Source organism: Danio rerio, chromosome 3 (assembly GCF_049306965.1).
Source record: "Danio rerio strain Tuebingen ecotype United States chromosome 3, GRCz12tu, whole genome shotgun sequence".
Lineage (NCBI taxonomy): Eukaryota > Metazoa > Chordata > Actinopteri > Cypriniformes > Danionidae > Danio > Danio rerio.
Window position 1 is genome coordinate 35208116 of NC_133178.1, and position 14278 is coordinate 35222393.

The 14278-nt window shown below is 35.5% G+C and overlaps 1 protein-coding gene across 1 annotated transcript in view; it reads right to left on the reverse strand.

The window, feature by feature from the left end:
* gna13b (guanine nucleotide binding protein (G protein), alpha 13b) overlaps window positions 1–14278 on the reverse strand; it is a 32437-nt gene that overhangs the window by 17035 nt on the left and 1124 nt on the right.

Consider the following 14278-nt stretch of genomic DNA (forward strand, 5'->3'; position numbering starts at 1 on the left):
ACTACTGACATGACTGCAGAAATCTACAGAAAGCAACAAAGGCTCTCAAAATTCAAAACAATAATTTAAAAAGACAATATCTAAACAGGACAGACATGCTTTCAGTTTTTTTGCCACATTTGGATCAGATGTGGCCTATTTTACTAATGACACTGTAGTGAGTTTTAACATCTACTTTCAATTATCAAGTTAAAATAAGTGCCAAGTTTTATGTAGCAAAAATGTACGAGTAGTCAAAGTGAAAACAATGATGATTGACATGAGGGTATGGCAGTAATAAGATCATTTTGATTTTCTTCCTTCAAAAGAAAAAGGCACAACCAGAACAGCTTTGGTTAAGTTCTTGAATGCTTTCAGTCCACTGTTCTGATGCAATACACCACTGACATTAAAATCTTTTTTAAATCACACAAAATAAGGTTTTACTGGCAAGTCCTGGGCAACAAATCAAAACATATGACAAGTGGCAACTCCATCCGGTTCCTACACCACTACTGGTATTAGTAGTGCAAACAGTAGTGATGTAGGTCTTCAGTTTGGCACACTCAGCTGTAGCAAAGTGTCATTGTGGCATCCCCACATTCTTCATAGAAATTACCTGTTAAACCTGTTTTCACTGGCAGCTCTTGACACAACTGCAAGGAATTACGTACAAAGACTCTAAGCTCTTCTGACCTGACCAGTTTGGTAAAAAAGGATTGAAGTTCTTGGGAACTAGGCATGGTAAAAGAAAAATGAGTGCTATGTGTTTGTCTTCCATTCTGGATTAAACCAACCAGCAGATTACCAGACTGCTCACTCTAAATCAGCGGTCACCAATCTTTTAAAGCTCATGATCCCTGACAGAAAAAAAGCAGAAAATGCATTTCCAACTTTAGACCTTTCATTTAGCATATTGAATATTATTATGTGAAATGATCTGGTTCAACTTTTAAAGTGATGCATGCAAAGAAAAACGGGGTAAGTGGTGGAGGGCACCGTATGGAGTGGTTCGCCCAGGGTGCCATTCAAGCTAGAAATGCCACTGACATCACTGTAAGTCTGCCACTGTTAATAATAATACTTCTGCAGGTACTACATTAGCATTTTATAAATTAACTAATATAAAAAATGTAACAACACATCACTTACAACGACGCATATCGCAAACTCTGTGACAAGTGGGCGGTGCTGAGAGCCTCATGGAGCAAGTGTTAACAAGTGTCGAGTCCCGTAGCTTTAGATGGAAATTTTTGTTTGGTGTTTACCTTATTAAAGTTGTTGTAAGTCTGCCGGGTCCCGCCTCTAAATGAGCAAGTCTTAGCTACTTGTACATTAAGGTAGAGTTTAGAAAAAACAAAACACCCTCAAAGAAACTCGATACAGGGGAACATAGAAAAACGGAAGTGCTATTGCAGAGCAACACAAACAGCACGTAGAAGTATAAATGCACAACTACACGCAAGGTATGCATCATGGGTAGGCCCACACGGAATCTTTGAAGAAAACCGCAGATGTTTAGCCCATAATCGAGTTTATTTATTTACTTGTGTAAATGTTTGTAAATTTATATTTATTCTGTTTTTGAATTAATTTCAGTGATATTATTGACTAACATAAGTGTTCATTTGATTTATTTACAATACAGTCTGTAAAGTAATATTTTCTGTCTTTGTTCATATATTAAATGAGAGATGTGCTTTGTTTACAAAATAAGTGGATCTAGATGGAATTGCATTGTACACAGTAAAAGTTAAAAAAACTATTATTTTTATTTCATATAATAAGTTTTTAGTTACGATACTCCCAAAATAATTCTGCTTAATCCACAGATTTTCTACAAATTTTTCAGCAAAATAACAAAAATTCTGTCCAATTCTGTCTGGCCCTTGCCATGGGTCACTCAATGCAGAAGTATAAAACCAGGCATTATTGGTTTAACAATAACACACTTATTTATGATCATCAATATACAAGGTAAAAGTGCTGAAAATGCAGTTACTCACTCACTGTTAAGTGACTGAATAGCCACTGTCCACGAGTTCTCTGCTGTTTGGCTTGTAATGAGAAACAGCCAGTCAGAGGAAGGCTGATGTCTGCAGTAAAATGACTCCTGTGCTGTGATTTTACTATACAACATACAAACGCGCTTATCTTTCAATGTAAAAAGGATTCATCTTTCCATTATTGATGGAAATTGTATGTTTTTGCCCCCTTTGTGAAGTGCCACCATTCTGAACTTTGCAGGCTCGAGCCACATATCAACATGAAATCCTATATTGACGTTTGCAAAACAAACAAGACTTTATCTAGAAAAATAAAGAGAGATGCAAAGCTAAAATTAAACAGCACAATTCTTAAACTTTTTTTAGTTAATTCAGAATCTACGGAGTGATAAAGATAATAAATTATGCTAAAAACTTCCAAAGTATTTTAACAAAAGACCTTACACATGATCCGTCATCGTTCTGAATGTCACATGGAGTTATTGGGCAGTTCTGGGGTCTTTTCACAGGATGAGTCCTTAATTGTTCTCACCGCACATTTCTGTATGAAGTGTTATTAGGTCAAGAGTGTTTAACCAAAGACCCTTTAGGATGTTAGCAATGACTGAGCAAAAGCCCATTAGTAGAGCACAAGACTCCAAGTACAGAGAACGGTCTTTATTATATGAACATCCTGCAGCACAATCAATAACTGCAGTCCATAGATGCACATTAGTGAAAGCAAATAACCATTCAGTCTGAATATGCACTAGATACAGTGCAGTTTAATACAGTGTAAGAGCATGTTGTTTTTAACCAACCATTTCATTTCTTAATTTAATTAGACAACAATAATACAAAATCACATGCCAAAGTCAAATGATGAACAAATGATTATATCTTACATTTATATATTGAGATTAGAAATATTTTACTTTAAAATTCATATAATTGTGAAAGTCTTTGAAACTCGCCTTCTCAGGGCTCTGTTAAGTATACTTGTGTGGGGGCCAACAGGGAAAAAGTAAAAACAAAAAAGTCGAAAAAAACGATGATTTACTGTAGATACACAAAACACAGGTCGATGTTAGTAATGTACAATAGTATTATGCCAGTTAGTGCACACATTACATTTACTCCAGTACGTCTGCATTTCACGCTCTTCGTCTCTCTCTCTCTCTCTCTCTATACTATATATATACACTATATATATATATATATATATATATATATATATATATATATATATATATATATATATATATAGTTACCAATGGAATTCCATTTTACATTTCTAAAGCGTAAAATGACAGAATATACTAAATTAATATTAAAATAGATCAATTTTATTATAAAAAGTATAAGATATTTTAGCTACACTAACTCTACAGGGGTCTCACACCAGAAGTGCCGCTTGAGGACGCGCAACGCATTTTAGAATTCCAAACATCGGTTTCTATCAGGGTACACATGCTGGCGCCACAAGTTAGTGGAAGTCCGTGGCACCCAGCCATGACTCAGGACACTGTTCATTTTTCTGCATAGAATAGTTTCATTTTAAATAACATGCAAATGTGAGAGTCTGGTGTCTGATACTTCCAGCTGTCATGTGCGTGCCGTGTCGCGGCGCTGAGCGGCACATCCGGAGTGCGACGCCCTAAACGCTTCCAAAAAAACGTTTTTTTTTGGCCAAATTAAATGCAATAAATCCAATACCATGCAAAGTATCATTCCATCCTTCTCATAGTGCACCCAGGCAAACTCATCCCTGCAGGAATTAATCAATTTCCTTTTTTAAAATTTGTGTTAGACTCTGTGTTCCTTTTTTGCATTTGATGCTTTACCCGGTGCTTGACAGGGTTTGAGACACGATGCTTTTTAGGAAATTAAAATGATGTGCTTAACAGCCTCTGCCCAAGGAAAAATAAAAATACAATCAAATTGTCATTGATCAAGTTTGCTTCCAATCACTGACCTAGTTTAGTCTGTGACTATATAATAAAGGCTATATCATTTTTTTTTTAGAAAGTTACTTGCTTGGCCAATTAAATATTTTTTAATTTGTCCCTCCAAAAAAGCAGTGCAAGCAGTAATGTTCAAGCAGACAAAAATTAAATGTTAAGCCCTGCTTCCACAAGGAATGTTGAATCTTTTTAATCATTTTATAGTGTTAAATATTTATTTTTTAAAGTAAATGTTCTCAGCTATTACCTAATAAAGCATGAAAATGAATTAAGCATGAAAGAATTTCCTCACACTCAAGTTGTTTTAAAGCATAGGTCTCAGACTTAAATCCTGGAGGGCTGAAGCTCTGTAGTTTTGCTACCTCCAGGGTTTCTGCAGGTTTCAAGTCAAATTTGAGACTTTGAACACCCTTTTAATACCACTATGACTGGAATTTTAGACTTATACAAAGCTAAACACTAGTTTTTTTATTTTTTTTAAATGGCTCAGTTGGGCCAATGGAACTTGCTTTTTGCTTGCAAAAAAAACTGTAGTTATTTCAAAGCCTTATATTTTAATGTCAATAGTTTTTTCATTTTTTTAAATAAATTGCCCTGTTATTGTAACAAAGAATTATGTAATTGTTTATAGTTTTCTCATCCTGATTAGATAATTTATTTTCGATAATTTTCTGTAAAAATGTCTAAATGTTGTGATTGTATGCCTTTAAAAAAAAAAAGAAGTTTTAATTAGATGGATTGTTGATAATTGAATGTGTGTTGACTGGGTAGCTTTAGCAGGACAGAGGAAAATTAAGATCTTTTAAAAATCATGTAAGACCTACAACACAATATTTTAGTGAATTTAAGAACTTTTAAGGGCTTAAATTTAGTTTTTGAATTTTTAGATATTGTTTCCCAGAGATGGGTTGCGGCTGGAAGGGCATCCTTTGCGTAAAAACGTGCTGGATAAGTTGGCGGTTCATTCCCCCGGATTAATAAAGGGACTAAGCTGACAAGAAAATGAATGAATGAAATTTAAGACATTTAAAAAATTTTAAGACCCCGCGGACACCCTGTCTAACCCTAATCACAGCTGATACAACTAATCAAGGTGCTTAAAACCACTAGAGACTATTAAGCAGGTGTGAGTTGGAGGTGGTTGGAGCTAAACTATGCAGAGCTGCAGCCCTCCAGTGATTGACTTTGAGACCATTGTTCTAACTTTTATTAATGTCTTTTTGTTAGCAAAGGCAAAACAAGACATTATCAAGATTGTTGGAAAACATCCATAGTAGAGGAAAAATACTTAGTCAATAGCAGATTTTTTGCTTTTATATCTTCCTTAGTTTTTAACAGAAGAAAAAAAAGCTCATGTTTAAAACAAGTGGAAGATGAGAAAATATATACAATTGTTTTTTTTTTATAACAGTCTTTCAACCACACATCATTATTAATTGTGTGTAACAAAAAAGAAAATATATCACAGATAGGGGTGTCAAAATTAATTGTTTCTTCGGTGCACTGCGATGCAGACGCGGACAATAAGGTATCAGTTCAGTAATAATCATAACCGGTTATTATGTACTGACGTCATTTATCACCTATGCGCTCTGTCGCGAGGGAGGTGAGCTCAGGGCCGGTCCGTGGCATAGGCACCATAAGCAAATGCCAAGGGTGCTGTATATCCAGGGAGGCGCCAGAAAGGAGCGCGGTTCAGTTGGTTTTGTTTTCGATATTCCTGACACACATTCAGTTATAGACGGCAATAACTCAACAACCTCTTACCCTAAAAAGATCTAAAGTGTGTTTCCTACAAAAAGACAAAGCTGGTTATGTTTCACAGCTGTCTTTCTTTTTTTCGCTCGACATTACAAACACTGCTCTGTTTAAGCCCTCGCAATATGTGTTTAGCCGGGAGAGCTCACGCTGAGAGGAGCTCTCAGTAAGGGACCGTCGGAAAAGTGCTTCTTTTTTTCGTTTTTCTGCTCTGCTCAGTGCGAGCTCTCCCTGTTGCGAGGCCTTAAGTGTGTGTGTGTGTGTGTGTGTGTGTGTGTGTGTGTGTGTGCGTGTGTGTGTATGTGTTTGTTTCTTTGGTGCTGTCTATGTTTGTGTATGTGTTTGAATGAGAGACAGTGTGGTACTGTGTGTCTGTGTGTTTAAACAGACAGCATGTTATAGCCTCCCCCCTAAAATATAACACTGTATATGGAAAGCATCGTCAATGCACCGTGATGCACCGAGATTTCGAATTGAATCGAAGGCATGATAATCGTAACCGAACCGAGAGACCAGTATATGTTCACACCTCTAATCACAGAAGTCTTTAACACTATGGATAAAAAGTTTACAGTTTGCAAACAAGCAGACAGCAATGTAATAGGTAGCAAAATAAATCAAATCGCCTTTTGAAAGTAAATCCACTTCATTAATTTATAATTCTTACATCAGCAGGTGGCAACAAGTATTATGTAAAAATCGCATTGAATTTCTAGTACTGGTGCAATCAGCAACAAAATAAGCAATGTTTTTATGGCCCTTAATTTCACCTCTTAATGTACTCTACATCACTATTGCAGCAGTGCTACGCTAAGCATCTCATGTTAGACTGTTTATGGGAAAGTGAACAAAAATAATATTGATTACAACTACAAATTCAGTCATAATCTGTGTGATTTGATACAATGCAATGAAGTATGACTAAAGAAAATTATGTATTTTCACTGGTACAGAATGCTAAAACTTTGGTAATGTGACAAACCTAATAAGTGGTATCTCAAGCTGTTGCAATAATACAACAAAAATACAAACTGTGTTTAATGTTATTAGGGTGTAACAGCTGATGTATTTAAGTCAAGGAGGATAAGGCTGTTGCGAAAAACTCAATTTTGCAAAAATACACTTTTTTCAAGCCAGCCACATAGAAAGTAATGCAAGCCATAGCAACCCCCAGTTCAGTTTTTTTGTAATTCTTTACCTTTCTTTTTAACACATCATTATTTTACACAGCCTGACTAGTTAAAAAGATCAGGCAAAAGCATCTATTCAGCTAAAAAGCGGCGCAAGCCATTTCAATTTAAATTACATTAAAATGACAAGAAATTATGAAAAAATACACAGTGAAATTTGCAGCAAAAGAAACATCCTTACAGTGTCAGCCCTGTCAGACAGTTTTGATACAGGACTTTCGGTTCTGTGCACATGTGTATCAAGAGCAATGTTACAAATGCGGACCAAGCCTGCGCCATATCTACAGCAGTTAGAGTGAAATCACAGAGGATTTTAGGCTCTTTTCATACTATAATGACATTAGCAATATGAAATGTAGTCAAAAAAATAACATTGACAGTCTTTGTGAGCACTGCAACAGCACTGATAAACATCTCTGCAGAATTTACTTTCACTTCCATATTTTTATTTGATATCTTTTGCACTACTACAATTTTAAAGTAATTACAATTTCAAAAATAGTAAACATTTAGATTCTAAGTTCATTCACAATTGAGCAGCTCGAACTGTAGGTGAAACACAGCATACCAGATCACAGGATAAGTCAATTTAAGTCAACCCCCATACAAAATGCATTGCATGAGACAAAAAAAAAAAAGTTCAAGCAGTCTTTTGTGCAGGAAACTGAAAGCAAAGAGGCGCTCAGAAGCGTAACCTGTTTGACTCATCCCACATCTGTTGTGAAGTGGTGCATCCATGTGACTGCTGCTCTGATTGTGTCCTCATGATATATGCACATGTGCACTTTCACCTTAAAACAGACTGTCTCTCAAAAACAGCTCTTTGAATCTTTACTGTGACTTAAGACGAGGTTAACATACAGCACTTTCAGTTGATGAGATCTACACAGAACGTCAATTTCTATAAACAACAGCAGGACACTACTATTTAACATTATAAACAGAATCATTCCTGGCTTAGAAAAGATAAATGACCTGCTATAGTTTGGAAGAGAAACCACAGGGCAGGATTTCATCCATACTGTCCAACAAACACACAGAATAAACTACTCAGACCCACAGCTGGTGTTTTAGTCCAGTTATACAATGTGAACACTCAAGATAGTTTTTCTGTTTTTAAGTGAAATCATATAGAAATGTCTAGTACTGAATAAGCATAGATGTGAAAACACATTTAAATACAGGAATTCAATAATAGTATCTCCAACACTGCATTAAAAATTCCACCACTTAAAGTGCATTAAATGTAGTTCACATCTGAATTTTGACCTTTCCTTACTAAAGCAAAAGACTGTAAAAGACCTGAGAAAACATGTTAAAGCAATTTCTTTGGACCAACTCACACTGATAAGCCCTAGATTTTCTGTGATGAAATTACAGAAAAGTCAGAAAAACCGAATAAGCTGTGCAATATGCAAAGTCATCGAATTTGGCAGACTTTGGATGAATAAATGAAACCCACTGCTGTACACAATCAATTCATGATAACTGTTGTCTGAGAATAATAAATGGTAAAAAGTCTATAGGTTCCGTGTATAAACGATATAGTAGGGCTGCACAATATATCGTTTCAGGATCAATATGGCAATGTGATCATTCGCAATAGTCACATCACGAGTATATGCAATGTTGAGTCTGGTTTACAATTGATCAAGTGTTTTTTGAGGCCTGTGACTGTGTGAGGGTTCTAAAAACATTCAGGCATGAGAACACTTACCGTTTGTAACTTTAAAATAATATTAACAATTACTTTTGTTTTCTTGATAATAATACACAACTATTATCTTGGTAATAATAATAATTGTGGAACAAACATTACTACTTGCCATACACTTTTATACACGTATACACTTATTTAACAACACACTTTACATGCCAAATTGCACATAACAGCTGCACATATAACATTGTATATAGTTATATAGCTCTACATACACTTGTCTATTTGCATTCACTACATACTGTTTTTATATATTTATTATCTGTTGTTTTTTTTTGTAGTAATTTTTCAGTAATTTTGTTGCACTGTAGAAGCTCTGTCACGAAAACAAATTCCTCGTATGTGCGAACATAGCTGGCAATAAAACTCGTTCTGATTCTGATTTTATTTATATATAAAAGGAAGACTATGCGGTATTATTTTACATTTGATTATTCAATTACTGTATACCTGAATGCATTCAAATGCTTCAAAGAACAATATAATGCTGTTAATTTAATTAGCATATTTTTTATTTTTTTGCATACCCATGCTTGTAGATTGTTTATTATATTTTATGCACTCCTAAGACTTGTTGCTATTTTTATCTGATAAGAACATTGTCCGTCACAATAATCAATATATCGACTTCTCGCACAACACATGGGCATGACCTCAATGATTTTTGGTGAGGCAATAAATATCGCCCATATTTAAGAACCAATTCTAGCTGATTATGAAACTTCTCTCTCTCTCTCTCTCTCTCTCTCTCTCTCTCTCTCTCTCTCTCTATCTCTCTATTGGTGGTGTTAGTGTCAGTATGGTTAAAAAACACTTTAGTGTTGATTTGACTATGAATTACTATAACACATCTTTATGTGGGTGTCTAACAGCAGAAATACACCTGGGGCTTCATTAAGGAGGTTGAAACAACTCGGAGTTTAAACTTGAACTCTGAGTTGATTTACAGAGAGATTAAAAACTCAGAGTTTTCGGTTTCAGAATAGCTGATCTGAGCTGGGTCAATCAACTTTGAGTAGACCAACTCAGAGTTAAGTGCGCACACCGTGACTATAAAAAGGCATTATCAATGGAGCACAGATATTACGAGTGACTATGGCAACATCTTAAAAAAAAAAGAAGAGATCACCATTTCTTTCTCAGGCTGAACTTGATCTGCCCATGCAAAGTTATAGCAAATATAAGTGTATATATTTTAAAAGAAGCAACCATCAGTGAAACAGAGACAGTTAGCATGGGAAAACAGCTGCTCAAGTTAATGCTTAATTTTTAATTTTAAGTATTTAAACATTTAAGTATAATAAAATAAGTAATGTGTGACGTTTAAACTTATTTCTAAACTTTTATTCACTTTCATCAGTTTTAATAGATTTAACAGTGCACTTGTTGTGTGTCTGCCTTTTTATTGATCAAGTGATAGAGGTTTATATAACATTAAGAAGGTAAGCAGTAATAAAATAATTTTTAGACAGAATAATAATCCTATTAATCTAGTAACAGTGCATGTCGAAGGTTAAGCTAATTATTTATGAAAAAAAGGATAAGCCTCGTACGTGACTTTGTTCTGTGTGTGACAAAAATGTAGGCAATAGCTGTTTCCATCAAATTATAGGCTATTACATAAATTTGTGCAAAACTGGAATAACGCCTAAAAATAAAGCAGCGTTTTTATCCAAAGAGTCGAAGAGAACACAATCGTCACTTCCTGATTAACTTGTGCCAAATATCAACAGTAAATACAGAATTTACTGCGGTAGAACAAGCTGCGTCAATGATTTTTTATTTAATTAATGGACTTGCGCCTCAGAAGACAATTGACAAACAATGAACACGTGGGAGCGTTTGAAGCCAGACGCGGAGATCTTGACACGCTCCAGACGCTCGGAGGTAATTAATAATATACACTAATACTGAAACAGTTAAGGCATTTTAGAATGACTAAAACAACATTTAAGATGTTCTGCAGTGTGCTCAGTCTGCTGATTTGTCCATTCACACACATTTTCCTCATCATCTCTAACAAACCTTTTTTTTAATTAGATTAGATTAGATTCAACTTTATTGTCATTACACATGTACAAGTACAATGCAACGAAATGCAGTTTAGGTCTAACCAGCAGTGCAATAGCAGCAAGTGCAGGATACAGGATTAAGTTATAAAGTGCAGTTATAGAAAAACTATGGTGTTATTTACAGATGAATGTACTATGAACATTATATACAGGTTGGATAAGCTATGAGCAGATTTACAATATATAAATATATGTGCAGGTTGCTATTAATAATCAGTAGTGTGCAGATAAATAAACATGATTGCAAGTGTATATGTTACAATATATGAATATATGTACAGGGATAGATAAACATGATTACAAGTGTATATGTAACAATATATGAATATATGTACAGGTTGCTATTAATAATCAGTAGTATGCAGATAAATAAGCATTACAAGTGTATATTTATAGTGGGTGTTTACATAATTACAAACGTCCATATGCAGTGGTTATGTTAGTTCAATAAGTAAACAATGTAATGTACATACTGTAATTTGTTAAAGGGTCACGAAACACCAAAACACATTTTTTGAGCTGTTGACAGTCGTATATGTGTCCCACACTGCTTAAAACACTGTTAGGACACCTATATTTCACTAAAAAGTGTAAATTGGTTGTTTTTGCGTTATTTCAAGCAAATTCGTACTTCGGGTTTGAAACTAATTTTTGAAGCTGCGTCACGGTCATGACATAATAGCGTTGTATTCCAGCATGCAAACTGGGCGTTTGTGCCAGAGTGTGTCTTATTATGTCTTACAGTGTGATGCATTAATGCATGAGTAAGGCTTGGTTCAAACCAATCAGCGCGCTCTATTGTGCAACTTCATTAATATTCATTAGTGTCACAGTGTTTACACGGCAGAGACGCCACATTGTATTGGCAAAACAAGCGTGGAGTGTTGCTTTTATAGTTTGCTGCCGTTAAGTTTCGTTTTCATTTTCTCTCTGTGAGAGCTCAGAGTCACGTGTGGATTAACAGTGTACGCGACGCTCGACAACAATAACTTACGTGTCTAAGGAGGATTATTGTTTACCTGAGAGCTGTTCTCATCTGCAAACGCTGAGATCCAGATTCGCTTGTAGTATTCTCTTCATAAAGACGCGGCTCTAGTTGCTGGTGATTGTCCTGTCTCTACAGATTTGGTAAGTGAGCGACCAGTGCTCTTTGTTTATTCAGTTTGTTCGTATCTAACAAACTATTGCACCAAGTGTAAACATGTTAGCACCACAACCAAACTTTAACCTCGTGTAGGGTTTTTCCCGCATTTAGTGACCAGAATAACACACGCGGCTTTCTGACACTACCTGCCCAGTGCATCTAAGTTTCCGGGAAATGCAGAGGGTTTTTATTCTCTCATTCGCCGTGCGGTATCAAACATTGCATGAAAAATACACGTTTAGAGCAGCTCCTCAAATCAAATATCTCGTTTGTCGCGAGGGGCATGAATGAATTCCCTGAATGAAATAGCCAAACTGCAGTTAAAGTCCACCATTTAATAATTTGGCAAATAATTCGACTACAGATGTCCATGTAGGTTAAACACCATCACTTTCTACTGTGTGTGTGAGTTTTGACTCTGAAACTCGCGCGTGTCCAAATAGACACTGCCACACCCTCCCTCTTTTCTTCCTCTGACACTCCCCCCTAAAAAGAGCTGGACACGCCCACTTTTCTGACTTTTTCCAAAGTAGAGGTGTGAAAACACCCTGCTGAAACGAGGGGGTTTCATGGCCCTTTAAGTGCATTTCGTAGTTTATGTGCATCTTATCAAATAAAAGTTTAACCTACTCAGTTATGCACATGCTTTATTATGCGTATTTTCAAAAGTTATGTGAATCACCACGTATCCATCAATCGTTTTTAAGGGCATCTCCCTAAGGCTAATGCGGGAAATACGCTTCATCTTTAAAAAAGGGGAGGAGACCGACAGAAACTCAGAGTTTAGGGAATAAAACCTGCTCCGGACCAGGTTAGATTCAAAGAGTAAGTTACCACAGTAACTGACTCTGAGTTAAAGTTACCTTTCTTTCAGAAACAGGCTTGACTTACCCTGGTTTCTCCAGTTTGACAAACCTGCCCTTTTGAAACGGAAAACCCAGAGTTTCTCTCATTTCAGGGTTAAAATACTCTGAGTTTTCACTTAACCACCTTTCTGAAACAGGCCCCTGGTCTCTCTTACTTTTTACCCTTGCACTTTTTTGTGAAAATTATTATTATTTATTTGTATGAGATATGCATTTTCACATTCTGATTCCAATGCTTAATTATTAAATTGTAAAAATGACTATAATTAAATTAAATAAGAATGAAATATTGTGTTCTTTGAAAGGGTTTATTTTTATTGTCATTATAATGACAATAAAAAAATGACAATAATATTGATTACCGCAATATATTATACAACAACAACAACAACAAAAAACGGATGTTGTGATAGGCCTAAAGAACACTCAGTTAAAAGTTACACATAAAAGTTCATTTTAACAATACAGTACTACTAAACATTTTAGTATTATTTAACACTAGTAATTTTTTGACAACAATTTATTAATTTGACAAATTAGAAGGTGAGGGGGCAAGACGGTTAGAAATCAGAATTTAAGGAAAACATTAAACCAATTTATAATGTGCCACCATAGCCTTCACTGCTGTTGTTTAAGATCTGTAAGACTTGTAAAACAGGTCTGTTTTGAAAAAAATAAACTTTTATTCTGCATTATTCTGTTACAAATGCATTCAAATCAATTAAAAGTGCAAGTAATTAATTTTAAGTTAAAGATTTTTTTATTTCAAACAACATTCAAACTTTCTTTTCCTTAGGGTACTAAGAAAAAAGTTTCAGTGCCAAATCAAGACGGTGATGTACACAAAACATGCCCTCCATCCCCAGATACTATAGCTATCACTTTGCCAGATCACAAGGTAGCTGCAGTGTTAAAATATGCAGGCAAACTGGTTCGCATAATTAACTGTTAAAAGATGCAATCAGTGTCCAAACTGATCTGTCAAACTATGAGAAACCATTCGACTTCGACCAAACACTTCCACAAATACATGCGAGTACAATCTTGAGTGAAATGCAAGAAACCAATAGAAAAACTACTGATTGTTTAAGTGTTTTTTATCTCAGTCTCCAGGCACTATAAGAAGTTTCTGTGTTCTGGAATGCCTTAGGATTTAATCCAAGCTGTCATTTGACTAAATGTTTCCTGTTTAAGTTGAGCTAGGGAAGGATATGATGATGATGATGATGATGTTAGTGACTACAGACAAATCTCCACGAGACCACAGTTCAAGCATTTGTCATTGTGATGCCTTTCGAAAACGATGACTGATGTCGCATATAAATCTCATACAGGAAATCTTTTCATAGCAATATGCAATGGAAATCCCCAGCTGAGGCAGCCCACATGGGGAGCCCCATATTATACATGGTGGGCACTGATCATTATTTCCTTTCCATCAGGCAAGACTGGCTCCTGTTAAACTGTATGAAACTGTGAAAAAGCCACAGCATAAACAGTAAAGCTGTTAGTTTCTTTAGCATGTATTAGTGGTGAGTGCCACCGGTAACCCATGTTTTCATCATGTGCTAGTCTGAGAGCTCTGGACTCCACCCATCTA